Source organism: Anthonomus grandis, chromosome 2, assembly GCF_022605725.1.
Source record: "Anthonomus grandis grandis chromosome 2, icAntGran1.3, whole genome shotgun sequence".
Lineage (NCBI taxonomy): Eukaryota > Metazoa > Arthropoda > Insecta > Coleoptera > Curculionidae > Anthonomus > Anthonomus grandis.
The window spans coordinates 19,517,538-19,533,173 of record NC_065547.1 but is presented as its reverse complement, the minus strand read 5'-3'; the positions used below and the strand labels follow the sequence as shown (position 1 = coordinate 19,533,173).

General features: G+C 34.1%; 1 protein-coding gene across 1 annotated transcript in view; it reads left to right on the top strand.

The window, feature by feature from the left end:
* LOC126750624 (uncharacterized) overlaps window positions 1-14,840 on the top strand; it is a 353,062-nt gene extending 338,222 nt beyond the window's left edge. The window contains exon 2 of the mRNA XM_050460277.1: window positions 14,431-14,840. The gene's annotated coding sequence lies outside the window, so the exon portion shown is untranslated. The remainder of the gene's footprint in view (window positions 1-14,430) is intronic.
* Window positions 14,841-15,636: the final 796 nt, after the last annotated feature.

The following is a 15,636-nucleotide window of genomic DNA, read 5'->3' as shown; positions in this document are numbered from 1 at the left end:
TTATAGGTAGCGAGATTAAATGAGAAAGGCAGAGGTTTATCTAGTTGGACTTATTTATTTTTAAGTTAGATACATGAACGAGCTTAATACACAGTAATACACACAGCTTTTACCGTACTGAACTATGCGACGCTGTCAGGTGTTATGCTGCGACTTAGAGTACAGTGCGCGGTTGCCGAGCATTATAAAATACAATACAAAACATGCCCCTTATTAAAAATTAAATATAAAAGAAAGCTTATTATTAATATAACTTAAATGATGGTTATAAACTTAGATAAAGGAACAGCAACACTTAAAATTAAAAAATTTATAGCATAATAAATAAATAAAAGCTCACACTTTATTTTTATAAGTTCAATTTTTCAAGGCGCTTAATTAACCGACCACCGACTGTCGCTGGAATCTCTGTTTTCAGAATATTCTGAAACAACTCGTTCTGGAACTTTATTGGGAATATTTCTTTCTCTTAAGGGTCTTAAGTCAACGCGGTTTCTTCCATATTCACATCCTTGCTCAGTTCGGACATAATAGTCATTATATTCACCTTTGGAAATTACTACCCCTGATTTCTAACCACGAAGGCCTCTTTGAATTAATATCTTATCATTTGGCTGTAAATCCGGCAGTTTTTTAGCATGTTCGTCATAGTTCAGTTTCTGTTGCATCTGCTTGCATTCCATTTTTTTTCTAATATCCTTTTTGCTAAATTTGGGTTTAAGTAAGCCGCGTGAAATTGAAAAGGTTATTTTCAATTTTCTACCCATTAGAAGATCGCATGGAGCGGGCAAGTCTTGTTTAGGGGTAACATTATAGCTTAAAACATCTAACAAAGGATCTTGTTTACTTATAAGGGCTTTTGTCAGAAGACCTTTAGCAGTTTGAATTGACCGTTTGACCATTCCATTAGTTTGGGAGTGTTCGGGGCTAGATGTTTTAAGAGTTATGTCATAGTTTGAAGCGAAATCAGCAACTTCTGCAGAATTAAAAGGAGGACCGGTGTCTGAAAATATCTCTTGAGGTATGCTATTTATCGCAAACACATTGTTTGAAGAAGATATTATCGTGGTCTTATTAGGTATCTTATTGACAATGACAAATTTGCTGCAATAGTCACAGATAACAAGAAAGTCGGTACCCTTATGACTCTTGAAATCTATACCCACTTTTTTCCCAGGGTAATTTCGTAATTTTATGAGGTGTCAAAGGCTCTTTCTGGTTACTACGGGAGTACTCCTGGCAAATTTTGCAACTTAAATCCATATCTTCTATAGCTGTAGTGATTTCGGGCCAGTATACGGTCTTCTGGGCAAGCTTTTTGCATGGTGACTACGATGTAAGAATTCCAATATTTCAGGTCTAATGGCTAAGGGTATTAAAATTGGCTTCTTATAAAAAATAATATTCTTATGCAGATGTATTTCGCTGCAAATATTCTAATATAACTTAAGCTCTAATGTTTTTAAATTACTCTTATGTTCTGGCCAGCCTGACATTGTATAATCTATGAGTTTCTGCATAATAGGATCTTTAGAAATTGCATTTAGCAGTTTTTGTTCATTTTCTTTAGAAGTTTACCTTTAGGTGATTTTCTAGGTAATCAGTATTTATCGATTCATTTATTGGATTCCTGCTAAGTGCATCAGCAACTCGCATTTTTTTTCCTGGCACATTTTTGACAAAATTTTGATTTTTCTAGGTTTAAAGTAAGTCTACTTCTAGAAATATTTGTTAATACTCGTACAATATCCAAATTAGAATTATGTTCTTCTAGCGAAGACCCAAAAACGAGAATATCATCAAAATAGTTTATTACGCCACTAACTCTTTCTAAAGTTTCATAAAGGAAACGTTGAAAAATTTCGGAGGCTGAACTAATGCCATAAGGTAAACGGGTATAACGGTATGCATTAAAACATTCTGCCACCCAATCTAGCCATAGCCCCAAATTTTGGCCAATCAAAATTGATGTGGCTACTTTGAGTGGCATAATGTTATTGTATGGGCTAGATTGGGTGGCAGAGTGTTTTCGACGCAGAGGATAACTATTATAATTAATAAACAATATGTTTGATGTTAAAATATTTATATTGATTTATGTATTCAGAAAGATAGATTTTATTTTAATTAAATTGCTATTTATATCCATAAAAATAGACTAGAGAATATAAATTAAATTAGACATTACATTTTTAAGCAAGGATCAGTACGTAATATTTGAAAAGGCCACATACTAAATAATATATCATGTGTTAAAAACTATGTAACATTATAAATGAGTTCCTCTTAGAGTCTTTTAATGAATATATTGATTAAATAGTTAGTTTTAAATATTTGTATATTTTTTAAATATTAGGTATATTTTGCAATCTTTAAAACTTGGTTAACGAGATAATGATATCTAGATATTGTATCGCAATGATGGGTATATCATATTTTATATATGTATATCACGCATAAGCGCAATTTTTAATAAATTTAAAGGGTTTTTAAAAAAAGGGGTATTAATTTAAAATTTAAGTACATACTTACTTTTTTATGGTAGGTAATTTATTTAGGCAGATAGTATTACTTGTAGGATTATTACTTGTCAATAAAATATGAAAATATCAAATTTATAGAAATTCATTTTATAAAAAAACAACATATTATTATTAGTTTATACCCTCTAATAATAATATGTTAACATATATTATTATTAGAGGGTTTAAAAATGGATATAAATACATATAATTATTATGTAAATGTATACTAAAAAAATATAAACTAATCCTTTATATTATACATAGCTGTATTTTATATACATTAATTTACCTAAGTTTAATGTAGTTTAATGTGCATCGCCATGTTTTAAGGCATTGGGACGATTTTCCCGAACGTTTTTTGCCAAATTATGTGGCCGTTTGGCCCTTTTTCTTAAAGATTCGCATTGGGCTGGGCAGCCTATAGGAGCTCTTTTGCATCCCCTTACTACTCCTGGTCTTCGTCGAGCAACAGCAGTAGGTCGCACATTAATAGCTGATCTCCTTTTAACTTTAAGTGGGCTGCAGCTTACAGCTGTATTTAAAAAAGTTTCCCAAGCATTTTTTGTTTTAATTGAGCTCAGTCGTGACATAAATTTGGTTGAACTTTGGGCAGTGGTACCAAATTTTACATGATTTTGCTTCATTAAAATAATAAGTGAGGTAAACTGATCCTCACTAATGTTCTCCTCTTGCCGAAGGTCAGTTAATGTTTGGTGATTATTAATATTATTTTCCGATATTAAACCATTATTTAAGTTTACATCAGTAGCCAAATTTTCGTCAGCTTCACCCACTCGTTCAGTCATGTTTTGATTTGTAGATGTAAATGGCATATAAAAATCCTTTGATTGGACATTCTCTCCAAAAGCTAGCTGAGCCATTAAAAACCTTGATTCGACACTAAAACTTGGAGTATTTAAAGATGCTTTTTGAAAATAATGCAGAACTCCAGCCTGGTGTTTACAAAAAGAGCCTAGCCGTCCAACTTCACAGCTGCAAACTCCGTTTGAAATTTTCACTCGGGACAGAATATAGGTTATTAGATAACTGGGAAATGGCCTGTTTCTGCAAGTATTTATAATTTAGCAAGCATACCTTTTTAAAAGCAACCTACATGTCGCATCTCTCTGATAAATATAATTTCTTAGTCTTCGCAGATAGTAGTCTTCCATTGCTGTGCAACAAAAATCCACTAGGGACACTGCATTATATGCCTTATTTCTTGAAAGCACGATATCTTTAAATAATCTAACACTTATCTCGCTGTAATTATTAGTTTGATGTCCGTGGGTTGTTGCGTCTCTATAGGCTAAACACCAATCTGTCCTCCTGTTCCAGTTATCCGTTAAATATTTTTGCCATTCTGGCAATGAAGCAGAATTTAAAATTGCCAAGTTAAATTCCTCGTTAGCTCTATCTTCTGTAGACGCTACTAAAATATTATGAAAGTTTTGATAAAACTCTTTTCGATGATTTGCTGGAATACCATGTTTTTTCTCCCACAGCCAGCGCCATACCGCTTGTAACATATGGAACCGACAAAGCAAAGTTTAAAATTGGGCCACACATATTTTAAGGCCCATCTTTCAGAATTGGAGTCATCAGTCATAAAAATTTTCGGAAAACCTTGCCCGCAAAATGAATTTGGCACCGAGTTCTTTAGCAGTTCAAATCCTGCTTGATAATCACTTGCTGGCTATCCTAAGGTTATAATTATTGCCAAAGGAACTGCACCAATTTGACAAGGTGTCAGTAAAAACGTTAAGCAATGATTTAGTGAATCGCATGATGATGTACTGTCAACAAATACTATATCTTTGGCGAATGGCAAATTATATGCTCTTTGCATAATTTTAGTTACTACTACGAGAGCAAATGGGTTTTCTGAATAATTTATAATTATCCCCTTTGATTAAAACTATTCTTGCTTCTCAACAATTTTCTAAAAAAAAACTCTATGCAGTTTTTGAAAACTAAATAGGTACTTATTTTACTTTGTTTTTGGGGAAATTAGATTTTGTATTAATTTTATTATTATACCTACTCGTAAGTTGTAATAAAACTAAATAATATCAAGGGTCTAACTCAGTCAGAGGGGCGTATCCGCCAAAAAGTAAATTTTACAGGAGAGATGAAAAACGTTTAATTAATTTATCGTAAATGTTTAATTATTCAAAAAAAGATAAAAATGTACCCTTTAGGGGTATTATATACCCCTAAAAGGCATATTTCAAACTTTAATTAATTTTTTAAAAAAATTAAAAAATTAATTAAATGTTTTTTATTTCTCCTGTAAAATTTACTTTTTGGCGCATACGCTCCTATGACGTTAGACCCTCGATATGTAGGATGTAGGTATAAGCCAGTTCTCAATCAGAAAGCAAGATTTAGTTTTGTTTTAAGAGTTTATTTTTAAAATAAACTCTTGTACTTCTCGTATAGCAAGTTTGCACGAAAAGTATTTTCGCTTACATTTGAATACTTAAACATTAAAGGTAGTTTTTTCATATCCATCATAAATAAATATCAATCCTAAATAAAAATGTCTTTGCATAAATGTTACCAAAATAAAAAACAATGAGCGGGAAATCAGCACAACACGCAACGCAACCAAGCACTTCTAGCGGACAAGTGCATCCTCAAGCCTTGACAATCTCGACATTCTAACCCCTGATGTAGCGCATACAATAACATTATGCCACTCAAAGTAGCCACATCGATTTTGATTGGCCCAAATTTGGGGCTATGCCTAGATTGGGTGGCAGAATGTTTTAATGCTAACGGTCTCTACCCCAGGTCGTAGCTATGGTACACAGTTTGAAACTGTTATAGTCTAAAGGAATTTGTAAAGAAGTCTGAGAAGCATTAAGGAAACTTAAATATTTTGCATTATGAAGTTCACCAAATAAAGAGTCAGTAGTGAGAATGTGAAAGTTCTCGCGTTTAATAAATGCATTTAAAGCCCCATTGGATTTTGGCGCTATAACAATAGGGTGAACCTAACTCGTTGTTTCAGTTACTGGTAATATGATTTTTTCACTTACCATCTGGTCCAGCTTTTGTTTTACCTTATTCTTTAATGCTAGGGGTATTTTCCGAGCAGCACACACTTTAGGTTGAAAGTAACCGGTTAAAGTTATTTTGTATGTTTTATTCACTTTGTCAATACCACTAAAAACACGACTATGTTTGTCAAGAATTTGTTTTAGGCTTCCCATATCAGGTATTTCATTCCGATAAGTAACTTCAGAAGTGCTATTTACAATGTTTAAGAGTTTTGCACCTTCTACACCCAAAATCGACGAGGCAGATTGTCTACGACTTAACACATAAAACGAAAGCTCTATTGATTTTTTATCAAAATCACACAGAAGGTTAATGTGCCCTAACGTAGCTATTCTGTGACCAGAGTATGAGAGCAAAATTGAAGAGCACTTTAAAATGTCACTAGTCTTTATATTTAACACTTTAAAGTCTTTGTAAGTCAAGATTTTAACTTGGCTTCCAGTGTCAATTTTTAAGCTTATTTTTGACTGTTCAATAACCACAAGTTCAAACCATTCCACAGCATTGACATTCGGGTTTATTACAGTCCAAATGACATTATCACTTTCTGAAAATACCAATTTTTCACTCTCAGAACTTGTGTCAGAAATGTCACTTTTTGCATCGACTTACTACTTGGTATTTTCTATTACAGTACCTTCTATAATGTCATTTATGATGGCATTTTGAACATACTCGATTATATGCAGGTCATTACTTTTTTGCATGTCTTGAACCACAACTAGAACAGGTTTTTAATTTAAGATCTTTACCAAAATTTGATGACTCAACCCTTCGCCCAGCTCCATCCTGAGACTGCTCAGCATACCCAGATATTGAACATTTATGATATGTACCCTCAGCTTTTCCTGGCCCTTGTTTATGTTTCCTTAGTTTAACAGAGTGTACAGCTTGATCTTGTGCCTGAGAAATTTTTTTTGAGTAGCAACACTAGCTTCCGTTGATCTACATATCTTTAATGCTTCAGAAAGCTTTAAATCAGATTCCTGTATTCTGCTATCCTTAATATCCAAAACCAATCTATTTTTGATTAATACGTCAGTTTCTTTAAAGTCTCATGTAGAAGCAAGTTGCCTTAGAGTTGTTATAAACTGATCCACACACACACAAAATTTTAAGATTATTAATAAAAACTCTAATCGCATCTGTACTGAATTTTATAATTTAAAAAACGATATAAAATTTCTATTATTACAAAATAAGTTTAAACAGCATTCTAACTTAGTGACTACCTAGAGAATTTACTTCGTATAATTTCGTTTGCACATTTAAAAACACTATATTTGGAAATACTTACCTTAAAAGAAATTATACAAATCTGGGATTATTATCAATGCACTATCCTAAAAAATCCCTATGGCCCCTTGCTCATATATCTAAATTAAGTTTAATTTTACTGTGGCAATTTATGGTTTAACCATTGTGACGAAATAAAATCTAGATGGGTTTGTTATAAGCCCATTGCCAATAGTAAACCCTTGAATAAAGAAAATCATTATGCTCATGTCCGAAATAACTTTTAAATACATACCGTAACGTACAAAAATGCTTTATTATTTGGTACAAAAAAATCAGAAACAATTTACGAAAACTGTTATCAATTCGGAAAGGTCACTTTAACTGAATGTCATATCATTGAATATCAATGTGACGTCATAATAAACCATATTAAATTTTCTTTGTCAATTAACAATATCTCCATAGCTTTGCCACAAATTAAAACTCTTCCTAATACCAACATATCCATAAATATACAACTTCGACATCTTACTACTACTTACCCTAAGAAATTTCAAGAAGATTTAATAGAAGATAAGCTTTGAAGATATAGAAATCAAGGCACAAAAATATTTCATCATAATTAATGTTTTATTTTTAAAATTTTGCATTTTAGTTTTAGGCATTTGTTTGTATCAAAAAAATAGGTTAGATAAAACAATTCCTGTTAAACTTTTCCAAAAGTTAATCAACGAGGACGTTGAAAACTCTAAGGGTAGATGAGTGATATCCACAGACCATAAGAATAATGCCGAATAATCATATTAATAGTATAAATAGACATAAGAAAGAATTATACGTAAAATTACGGCGCGTCAGTGTCAACTTATTGCTGTTGCTGCGGCTAATCTTTCAGTTAATTTTAAGATTTTTAATATAAGAATATCGTGTGTATCTTTTAGTAAATAATAAAAGTTTTTTAAAAAGAAGTTTGCCGGGTTGTGTACATAATTCGCAGTCAAACGTGTTTATATCATTGTTCATACGACGCGACGCAGTGGCTTGTTTTTGCGTGAGTACCTATTGGATATGTTGTAAATTTGTGAATATAAAATACATATATTATATTGGATGTTCCCATGCACGTGGGCGACCTTTCTCATGGGAACCGCTAAATCACCATCCTTGAATCGGATCACACCATATTATGGAATCTACAGTTCTCACGTAGTCAGAAGTTACATTTAGTATAAATAGGTTTAAGTTTTATTGTAAAAAAAAACAGATTAATTACAGATTAATTACTGAATAATAATTATAGGCAGAAACTATGCCAGTTTAAATTTTAATATTTAATAAATAGATTTTTTTTAAAAAGTGGTTTTTGAGTTGTGCGAGATAACAATTTGGCGCAGTCGAGATAGGATCTGTCAACGCTATTAGAACAGGAGAATTCCCAAGCGGTGGATTCCATCCCTTAACAGAAGAACCTGCCAAGAGAAGTCTAACTGGGACGTCTTCAGGAGGAATAAAAGCATTTTAACCACCTGGCAGTCGAACGAGAACACGGCGCTCATGGAGTATTATTTTTTGTAAGTAAAGAATCGTCTCTTTTATATTATTTGTTTTTTTTTGATTGATTTTAAACATTTTTATTATTATTATTTTCTTGTTGAGTGTTTTGATAATTCGAAACTGTTCGATTTTTCAAAAATATTTGTCCTTGAACCTATTCCCTGAAATAAAATAAAAATTTATTAGATACTTAATTTTAACCAATTTTTCCTTAACGTACTCAAGTAATTGAATTGTTATATTTTCTTTTGCATTTTAAGTAAATTTAATAAAATAGCCGAACAAGGTCAAGAACGTTTTCAAGATGCAAACATCAGTGTTGAGGTAGAGCCTTATAAGCTCAATGAAATATTTTCAATTGTACCCGAGTTTGAGGGTGATCAAATTTTTTTAAGCAATTTTATCAATACGTGCGATTGCGCATACGATATGGCAAACGCACAACAAAAAGTATTTTTAGTAATTCATATTAAAAATAAACTTAGAGGTAGGGCAGCGCAATTAATTAGTTCGCGTAACCCCATGTCATATATTGAAATTAAACAATTCTTGAATTTACATTTTGGTGACGCAAGAGACTTGTCTTGGCTTATATAAGTCCTGCAACGCCTTAAGCAACTACCGAGCGAATCGCCACTTAATTCTTTAACCGTTTACAAGTTTTGAATGCAAAAATGCATTCGTGCATTCAAAAATCACCTTTATTAATAACTAAAGAACAAAAATTAGCACAAACCACATCAATTGGGACTATGGCTCTAAATACCTTGTTAACGGGTCTGGAACACCGTCTAGGACAACTCATTTGAGCTAGCAACCCTTCCACACTTTTAGAAGTCCAATCCAGAATTCGTAGGGAGCTTCAGCTTTCATATTTTGAGAATCAAAAAAATTCGAAACCCCCTATGCAGAGGCCAACAACTCAACCAGTGATGGTTGAGTTGTTGGCCAAGGCAAACCCAATTGCCTAAATGTGAAATTTGTGGTCGTATTGGTCATATTACCAATCAATGTCGTTTTAACTCGCCTTCTTATGGTGACCCACAGGCATTTCAACGTCATAATCCGAACCCACCAAATTTCCCTCATCAACCACAACAAGGTGTAAATGGAAATAGTTTTTTGTAATAACAATGGAGAACCAACAATGGAAACCAGAACAGGAATTTTGGAAATGCTAATCCAAATCAGGCCCAAAATCATCCTTCTTTTAGTCAAAACAAACCCCAGTATTCCCAGCCGCAGCAGAGGACACACCATGTGCGCTATAACTATAAACAACCCCAGGAGGAATACGACCCGAATTACTCTTTGCAACACGAGTCGGATCATCAATTCTATGCTGAAAATTCTGGCGATTATTATAATTATTCTCTTGATGTTCCTATTCATACTAATGACTATCAGGATTTTCTCACGCTTCCAACTACCAGCCAACCCCCAGAAAGCAACACCCAGGACCCAGTAGCCGAACTTCAGTCGCAGATACAGACCCTAAATCTGGACAACATTTCATTTAAAATCCTTACTCAATGTAAATTCTAAAAACCTTTACTATATTAAGGATGCATCAAATAGACTTAAATTACTCATTGACACTGGTGCAGGCATTTCAATTTTTAAAGAAAAAATGTCTCAAAATTTACCCAAAAGATTCTCTGAAAACCTTACTATCCAAGGTATTACGGGTCAAAAATTAACAATTCAAGAATCTACCCTAGATTCTATAGGAATACTAGGATTAGACTTTCTTGAACGTTATGAATGCGTAATAGATTTAAATGCAAAACAGCTAATAACGAACTCTAAAACTATTCCCCTGCATAAAGTTGAAAACTAAAATCAAGTGCAGAAAATTCTCAGCAAAAGACAGCACCTGTAAATTTAATTTCAATTGAACCCCGGACACAGAAAATTTTTAAACTCAAGTGTAACTTGATATACTGATACAATACTGATGCCCTACTATACTGTGGTGTAAAAGATAAAGTTAGGTTACCAAATGCAATGGTCAGAGTCAGCGAATATGGTGAATTTTTAACCACCATAGTTAATGCTAATGCCATACCAAAAACAGTTGATTTTTCAGAACTCAAAATAGAACCATTTAATGTTGACACAGACCAATGTAAAGAAAATATTTTAAACTTTAACTCAAAACCCAATAAAAAAGTCTTGATCGTAAAGCCAAAATACGAGACCAACTTCGACTTGAACATTTAAATGACGAAGAAAAGGAACTTGTTCCTGATGTATGTCTAAACTTTTCTGATATATTTTACCTTGAAGGTGACCAACTAACGTTCACCAGTGAAATCAAACATAGTATCGATACCAATAATGCTCGACCTGTCTTCACAAAATCTTATCGCTACCCCCAGGTACATAAGGAAGAAGTTAAAAAGCAAATTGGTAAAATGCTTGATCAAAATATCATTCGTCCCTCGATGTCTCCTTGGTCTTCCTCCATATGGGTCGTACCCAAAAAACTTGACGCCTCTGGAGAACAAAAGTGGAGAGTGGTGATTGATTACCGCAAACTCAATGAGCTCAGCGTTGGAGACAAGTATCCTCTTCTGAATATTTCCGATCTTCTCGACCAGTTAGGGAAATATCAGTACTTCACTACACTCGATCTCGCTTCAGAGTTTCATCAGATTGAGATAAATCCAAAAGACATTCCCAAGACAGCTTTTTCTGTAGAAAATGGTCATTTTGAATTCGTCCGAATGCCATTTGGTCTGAAGAACGCTCCATCTACCTTCCAGCGAGTTATGGACAACATTCTTCTTGGTATCCAGAACGAACGCTGCTTGGTTTACATGGACGACAAATTACGTAATACTTAATAATTTATTCGCCTACTATTCATGAGCACATCGCTAGACTTACTGAGGTTTTTAAACGTCTTCGTAAGGCAAATTTAAAAATTCAGCCTGACAAGTGCGAATTTCTTAGGAAGGAAGTCGCTTATTTGGGACATCTCATCACCCAGGACGGCGTTAAACCCAATCCTGTTAAAATTGAGTGTATCCAGAAGTTTTCCATTCCTACCACCACCAAGGATGTCAAATCTTTCTTAGGTCTTGCGGGATATTACAGACACTTTATTCCTAATTTCGCCAAAGTCTCAAAACCTCTGACGACTCTTTTACAGAAAGATACTTCTTTTAATTTTGATTCTGAGTGTATGAATTCATTTAACGATCTTAAAAAGTCTCTTGTATACGATCCAATTCTTATATACCCAAACTTTGAGGAAACGATTGTTCTGTCAACCGATGCTAGTGCCTATGGAGCTGTACTCTCACAAGGACCTGTAGGAAAGGACCTCCCAATAGCCTATGCATCAAGGACTCTCTGTAATGCTAAGTCGAGATACTCCACTATAGAAAGAGAACTCTTAGCCATTGTCTGGGCTGTGAAACATTTCCGCCCGTATCTCTACGGTCGTAAGTTCCTTCTAATAATCGTCCTTTGACCTGGCTTATCTCAATCAAGGATCCCGGCAGTAGATTAGCTCGTTGGCGCCTAAAACTAGAGGAGTACTACTATAAGCCTGGTAAAATAAACAAAAATGCAGACGCTCTTTCAAGGGTAAAAATTAATCATGTCAAGGATTGCATAGATCTTCAATCAAAAATTACTATCCTTGCCGCCAATGAAGACCAGCCCTCTACTAGTAAAGAAACACCTTCTTCCAATGAAGATGAACCCGATGATCACGATAAAGAAATGACCCAAGACTACAATAGATTCGTAAATTTATACAGTACTCAGTCGAATATTGATTATTCAAAAATTTCTAATTCACAACTTTTAGACAAATCACACAAAAACATCGTAAGTTTCTTTTGTCAAACTAAACTCGAAGATCTTCATTATAAAATAATGGACGATTTACTCGAAGAGAATATCGAATATTATCAAATAATATATTTTATTTTTCTTTTGCCAGCTAATAAAGATTTTTTTGCTCAACACCTTTTCTATGCTCTTTACACGTGCAGTAATGAATTTGACCTTACTAAAAACTTATTGTGTTGAAAATAATCTTAACCTACCGGTTCTCCAATTATTTTCGTATATCGTTGCCGACAAAGATATTAAATTAAAAATATGTCAAGGCATCGTTTTAACACCAGATCAAGATCATATCCCTATTATCTTAGATCAATACCACACAGGGAAAAATAACCTACACCGTGGCATAAACGAAACAGTCAGGCGTATAAAAGAAAAATGGCCTGGTTTAACTCGCGATGTAGAAGTTTTTATAAAAAAATGTGATATTTGTCAAAAGGTAAAAATTTATAGAAAAAATCTTAGTACTCCCCTTGTAATCACTGAAACCCGCAAAATACCGTTTGAAAGAATAAACATAGATCTTTTTGAATATTCGATTAGAAATTATGCATTAACTATTAGGGACGAATTAATTAAATTCACGCAACCCCCTACTAGATAAAAAGGCATCCTCTGTAGCTAATACACTATTATTATTTTTTCAACACTACGGTACCCCTTTGCGGATCCATTCTGACCAAGGGCGAGAATTTGACAATAGCCTTTTAAAAGATCTTTGTAAACTTTATGATATCAAACTAACGTTTTCCAGTGTAAGCCACCTCCAGTCAAATGGTTCGCTTGAGAGATTTCACGCGACGCTGACTGAAATGATTAGAGCCCATAGTGCTGAACACCCTGATGAAAATCCTTTTATTGTTCTGCCGTATGGGGTAATCTGCTACAACAACACTAAAAATAAAACTCATGGGTTTACACCCTACGCGCTTATTTTTGGACACACGTCCAGTAGACCACCGGAAACCTTATACAATCATGAACAGTTAATAACGAAATATGTCCGAGATTTATATAATCGTATGGAATATTATTACAAACTCGCTCGCTCTCGAACTAACGACAAGAAAGAAAAAGCTAAAATTCGATTTGACCGCATTGTACATAGAAATAAATCAGAATATCAAGTAGGACAAAAAGTTTATATCAAAGAGTCGCAAATCACCACCAAAGCGCAAAACCTCTTTAATGGCCCCTTCGAAGTGTTGGAAGTTTATTAAAATTCTGCAAAATTGAAAAATGTAACAACTAACCAGACTAAAGTCAATTTTGATCGTTTGAAGCCATACTATGACTAGAACAGTCCTATTTTATTTCACATTTCTCTTGCTGATCCCTGCAGCGGAGATCACTCAATTCCTGCGTACGCCTGTAAATAACACGGTTGGCATATTTTTCCACGAAGAAGGAAAAGTAAGAGTGTCGAATAATAAATGGACCTTGCTTGTGTACAGGGTGGCCAAATAAAAATGCGAGGTACTGTATCTGGGAAACTATTCATCGTAGAAGCTTGCGATAAAAAAAAATATTACTAAAATAGCCAAGAGAATGACCTGGAAAATATTTTTCAGTTTTTAAAATGGCCGCTAGGGGGCGCAACTGCAATCTTGAATCTAGAAAACTGATGTTTCTGTAAATTTTGCTGAATTAACCTAACAAAAAAATAGCTGATTATTAAAGTAGAGACTAATCCGAACCTTTTTTATTTGAATAGTTTTGCTGTATCTCTAAAAATAAAGTGGTGGGGGGTGTTCAAAAGTTGGCTTAAAACACACCCTGTATACTAAAAACGCCTTAGCCGATTTTATCAAACTTGGGCTAGTTGAAAAGAGCTATTATTAAGCTACGAATATTATTATATTTCATGTTTTTTTAGTTTTACATCTCACCGCTAGAGGGCTTTTTTCGGCATTCTTATTTGGTCACCCTGTACAAAGATTTAGAGCCCATAAGGCAAGCCATTAATCATAATGATAACTTTACTATATATACGTTACATTCTATCCTCTCTGACCTAACGGCTGACTCTCTCCCCGTATTAGCGCTTTTAAAAGTATTGTTCAAACTCATTTTAGTCTTCTTTCAAAAATCGCTGACTCTGTAAATCTTAAATTATCAGAAGTTACGGCTGATACTAAAGACTATACCTATCCAATCAAATGCGGATTAATAAACGGAATAGGTAGTATCTTTAAATCAATAACCGGCAACTTAGATTCGTCTGACGGCGAATATTTTAATGAATGCATAGACAAATTATCGCACGATGAACGAGAACTTGAAACCCTGTTAAAAAACCAAATATCGGTAACGACGTCAGTTATTAAAAGTTTTAATTTAACCATACAAAAAATTCAAATAGATGAATTAACATTCAATCACGATATTGAAGAAATAAAAACATCAATGATAGACATTTCAGATACATTGAAGTTTTATGAAAGTCTAGTAAAAACTTTAGAGCTTTGCGAGTTTTTAATGGAAAGTTATGTTTATTTGGAAAGTTATTTAAATGATCTTTTAAACTCCGTAACGTTTGCTCGCCCAAAGATTTTACATAGCTCAATCATAAACCCAAGGGATTTGATTAATTCTCTACAAGAAGTCTCGCGATCTCTTTCAAAGAATAATTTACCGTTCCCCACCTACCTTCAAATACGCTGCTAAGTATCTTGATGTAATAGAATTTCAAGCCTTTCAAACTGAAAACAAAATAGTATTTGTGCTTAACATTCCATTACTTGAACCTGAAACCTATACCCTATACCGAAACTTTCTTATCCCAATTTTGGATAATCGAACAGGTCTCTCTCATGTAATTCCAACAATAAATAAATACATTGCGCGTGATGACGATTTTCTACTGTACATTTTACCTCCAAGCCTGGATAACTGCAAACTGGTTCAAATCAATAGCTACATTTGTTCCAACCTCCTACAATATCCCATAGATAGCGATGCAATATGTGAGACACAGCTACTGAGGCAGAGTACCCAGTTACCGATCACTTATCAAACTTCCATTCTCCAGACGTCAGACTATCATGTGAAAGAGTTGGACCAAAACTACTGGCTAATAACCGTCTCAGGACCCCTACCAGTAACCATCCAGTGTGGAAAAACAGAAGTTGCGACGAAAATCATCCGAGGGAACACCCTTCTCAGACTCCAACCAGAATGCAACTCCTTTATTGGCAGTACCAGGGTTCACTCTAAGTACCCAATAGAAGTCTACAAAAATGTTACCTATAGAAGTCATCCTGTCTTGATACCGTACGACTGTTGCAAGAGCTTCCCAACCAAGTTCCATGTTCCCGAACTGAAGCCCCTTAAGCTCAGCAACCTCAATGCTGACGACCTGAATGTGGCTCAACATAAGCTAAATCAG